Source organism: Tupaia chinensis, unplaced genomic scaffold, assembly GCF_000334495.1.
Source record: "Tupaia chinensis unplaced genomic scaffold, TupChi_1.0 Scaffold000355_1, whole genome shotgun sequence".
NCBI lineage: Eukaryota > Metazoa > Chordata > Mammalia > Scandentia > Tupaiidae > Tupaia > Tupaia belangeri.
The window spans coordinates 3,680,610-3,685,503 of NW_006159850.1; positions in this window are offsets into that span (position 1 = coordinate 3,680,610).

Here is a 4,894-nt window from a genome sequence, read left to right on the forward strand (position 1 = left end):
CCATGGCAGCCCCGGGAGCCTCCTGCAGGTTGCCTAGTGTTCCTATCTCAATGTGTAGATGGTCTCGCCCAGTGGTCAGCTGGCCAGACTACACGTCTCTAGTGAAAGAAAACTTAGGATCTCCAGGACAGCAGGCCTCCCAGCTTGGACAAGGTGTGACGGTCACAAAATCATCTTACGACAAATATTCATTGAGCACCTACCATCTTCCAGGCACTGTTTGGGGCACTGTGCATACAGTGGCAAGCCAGGGACAAGGAATAAAAGCATTCTCAAATTAACAAGGTCACTTCCGGCATCGTTAAGAAGACAAAGTGATGTGATATGTTTGAGTGGGCTGGAGACCACAGCTAAAGCAATATTTTGATTGTTAGGCAAGGACTCCCTAAGGATGCGATATGGTGGCAGGGACCTGAACGACAGGGAGCTGGCCATGGGAAAACATGCAGGGCGGGCAGACGCCGGCAGTACAGAGGCCCTGAGGCTGGTGGGGAAACGTGCGCCATGCACAAAAGGAGGTCAGGACTCCGACTGAGGGAGCAGGGAGCTGGAGCCGATGATGCGAGAGAGAGGGGTGAGCTCAGTCAGTCCCTCTGCAGACACCCAGGGCCAAGGCAAGCGTGATGTCATCCTGAGTGCTGAGAAGCTGCCGAGCAGACACGATTGGACTTCCGAATTTTTTGTTTTTGCTCTACCACGGGGCACATGCACCAGCTGGGGAGAGAGAGAGAAAGCACTCCTCCCCCAAGAGAGATGACCATGCCACAACTGTCTCTCCTCCATTCTCCTCTCAGAGTTTTGGGCACACAGGCAAACACACCTGATAAGTTTTTTGAGTCACCAGGTTTAGGACTCAAACCACGTAATCAGCCATATGGGACCCAGCAGCCTCAAGCAGCATGCCACCTGGCCACCCTCCCAGTTTATGTATTTTTTATTTGTTTTCTAGAGAGGTTTTTGCTATAGGGCTCATACGCTCACCAGAGAGACAGAGAAAGACAGAAAGACAGAAAACAAGAAATCACTCCCCAGTGGGAATGGCCATGCCACAATCCCTTCTCCTCCATTATTCTCCTCTTGGGATCTTGGGCATGCATGCACACGCACCCGGTGTGTTTCCAGTTGCTGGATCCAAGACTTGAACCACAGGTCACTATGTGGAATTCTAACATTGTGACCATTACGCCATCTGCTGGTTCCTCTCCCTGGTTTGTAAAAGATCACTCTGCCATGACCAAGTTCTTGAGACTGACGTCTTTATAACTTTTGTCCTTAGATCCTTAGCGTCTTGGGCCTCTACAGAACGAGTTTAATAAATGACAGTCCTGGGCTGTCTGTAAGACTTTCTAAGCTTTCCAATGCTACTTCACTTACCACTACAGTGATGTCCAAAGAATGGGCTTGATATATTTGCATATGTCCTTCATTAAATGAGTTCCAGAAAAGGACACAGTATTTCAAACCTGGAGTAGCCTGGAACTATCACCTTTTTCATTCAGACCCACCTTCCCAGTGCTGAGCCCCAAGGCTGCCTTTGCTATTTTTTGCTACTGTTGTTCTGCTAGAAAGCTCACCAGGGAGAGACAGAGAGGGAGAGGGAGAAGCACTCCTTATGGGGAATGGTTAACTGCACCCCCTGCCTCCTTCTTTCCCTCCTATTGGGATTTTGGGCATGCATACACGTGCTCCCACTCAAGCTGTCTACCTAAGACTCATACCACGTGGTCGGCCCTGTGGGATCCAGCTGCCTTAGCCACCACGCCATGGAGCTGGCCCAAGACTGCCTTGGCTTTAATTCTGTTTGGTACCACTGGCCTACTGAAACATATGTCTGGCAACCTCCCCTGAAGCCCTTCGCATGATGGTCAGATCTAAAAAATGGGATTAAAGCTTGTTCTCCTCTATGAGAACAGCTGTGCTGTTTAAGAGAAAAAAAAAAAAGTGTCGCCATAACCCACACAATGCCCCATATAAAAAATTGATTAAAATAAACAAAACCACCGGACCAGTTCCTGTAGTTTCCCAACCCCGGCATTTCTCTTCTGGGCGGAGGACAAGGCCAGCCCTAGAGCAAGCTTCCCCGGTATTGCCTCGTCCTCTTGCATCACACGTCTGAAGACACTCAGAACATTTGGAAACATGGAGCATTTGAGCAAAAGACTCCTCGCAACTATACTTCCCACTAGATTTGCTCAGAGCCTTATAAACAAATCTGAGTCCACGGACTGCCTTGAGCGCCATGCAGGGGGAGGTGGAGGCCCAGGCAGCAGGCCGACTCACAGGCTGGGCCAGCGGTGGGACAAGGGACTCTATGCAGAGGGCACAATCCCACAGTGCCATTCCACACCCCATGCGCCCCACTCACAGGGCAGGGATGGCCGCTCCACGCAGTGTCAGTGCAGTCTAACACCTCGGTTTGCTCCCAGCAGCTCGGCCACCCTGGGCAAATCACTTAACCTCCATTTCCTCCTCTGTGATGTGGGGATGATAGCACCCCGTCACTCCATGTCTACCGTGGGGATCAGTTAAGAGCTGGCCTGTGAAAGCACTCCGTAAGTATCAAGACCGAGGGTTGTCAGGGCCAGCAGGTGGCATGGCGGTTAAGGTGATCAGATCCCACATGGCTGATTGAACAGTTCAAGTCCCAGACCCAGTGCCTTGGAAATCATGCTGGGTGTGTCTGCCTGCGTGCCCAGAATCCTGGGAGGAGGGAATCAGCAGTTAGCATAATGGCTATGTCGTTGGACTCCCCCGTAGTCAACCGCGGTTCGGCTCCTGGACCCAGTGGCTTAAAACTCATGCCGGGCGTGTGTGCATGCGTGCCCAAGATCCCAAGAGGAGAATGGAGGAGAAGGGATTGCGGCGTGACCATCCCCCTGGGGGGGTGATTTCTCGCTTTCTGTCTCTATGTCTCTCTCTGTCTGTCTATAGCGAAAAAAACCTCTCCAAAAAAAAAAAAAAAGAATCCTGGGAGGAGAAGGAACTATGGCATAGCCATGCTCCCTGGGGGGTGCCTTTTCACTTTCTCTCTCTCACCCCACTGCCCCCCACAGCCCCAGCCAGGAAACACACAGGCCCTATAGGAAAAAAAATTTTTTTTTGGAGAGTTTTTTTTGTTTGTTTGTTTGTTTGGCTATAGGGCGCATGTGCTCACCAGACAGACAGAGAAATTACCCCCCAGGGGGATGGCCATGCCACAATCCCTTCTCCTCCATTCTCCTCTCGGGCTTTTGGGCACACACGCACACGCACGCACACGCACGCACCCAGTGTGAGTTTTAAGCCACCAGGTCTGGGACGCGAAGCGCGGTTGACTACATGGGAGTCCAGCAACATAGCCATTACGCTAACTGCTGGTCCCTAGAAAATGTTTTTAAGGAGGGAGGTTGTTATCACAACAGGGCTGTCCTTCCTTTGCACGCCTTTCCCACAGCTAGTTGAGTTTTCTTGACTTTTTTTTTCAATCTTCCCGGGGCTGCTTTTGATGTTTCCTTTAACTTGATTATTTTCAGTCTGACAGAAGAGGCAGAGAGAGAAGCCTGAGGCCTGACTCGCCACCCCCAGCCTTTCCTGGGCTTATCCTAGAAGTTCCCTGGAGCCTTGGGGTCTCCGGGAGAGCAGTGACGTCACTGACAAGCTTCTCACCGCCTGTGGCTGTTCTTAGAGGACGCAGAGCAAGCTCCTAGTGAATTGACACAGACGCAAAAAGCCAGACACGGGAGACATCGGAATGTCACAGAGAGACCAAAGACGCGCTGGCGATCGCTGAGCGCCTGCCTGTGCGTCCCAAGCCTCCTTCCTTTCTCTCGCGGGAACAGAACCCCTCAGGTGTTAACTTGTCACTCTGCCTGATGGCAGCCCACGGCCGGCTCCAAAGGTGTGGCAGTCCTGCTTCTGCCAGCGTGGGGATTCAAACAATCAGCCGAAGGAAGATCCTCCATCCATTGGACAACCCGACTTCCAGGAGAGCCGTGGGACGGCGGCGCTCAGTGTGAGGCCTCGCCCTCCCGTCCCCACGCTGTGCTGAGCGCCTGGCTGCCCTTTTAGATCCAGGAAGGCGGCTGCCTCTCTCCCAGGCTCGCACACCACGTCGGCCCTGGCTGCAGCGGCCTGACAGCTGTCAGCCCTCGGGGAGCAGTGCCTCGCCCCGCCAGCGCCACCGCACTCACTCCGCCCGCACCTGGCCGGCCAGGGCTGCTCCTGCTTCGGCCAGGGCTGCTCCTGCTGTTCTGCGCGCGCTCGGCGCGGCTTCGCCGGGGAGGAAGAGAGCCGGGCGGTGCCAGTCCTATGCCCGTCCCTTCTGGCGCCCCAGATCCAGGCGGCCTGCACCCTAGAGCACACGGCCAGCCTGAGGGTCAGCACCGAGGTCCAGGGAGACGGACTCCTGTCCTCCCGCAGGCCCTGGAGCTGGCGGCCCCCGCTGTCCGACACCGACCTCCCAGCTGCGCTCTCACTGCCGGCGCCAGCAGCTGGGAGCCGCCGCCGGCGCAGAGGACGGCCGGGCGCGTCCTCGGGTGGCCGCGGGGAAGGGGGCAAGGGGCGCCGACCCGGGGCCAGGTCCGCCTCCCGCGTGCCCCCGGGGTCTGGCTTTCTGCTCCCGCGCGAGGCTGAGAAGCCAGCTCCATCCCAAGGCCACTTGGCGACCTCTCCACCGTCTCCGTGGGGACCCCTCAGGCACGGCCCCCCGGCCGCGCGCATTCCCGGCGCCCGCGCTCTGCCGTCAGCCCCCGGGGAGCGCGGACCCTGTGGGGAGGACCCGAGGCCCGCGCCCCTCGAGAACCCCGTCCCATCACCCCCGCGGCGCTCCCATCTGTCACCCTGCGGGCTCCGCGCCGCGCCCCGCCCTCCGTCCCTGCCGTCACCCGACATCCCTCCCCAGGCCGCCCGCGGCCCC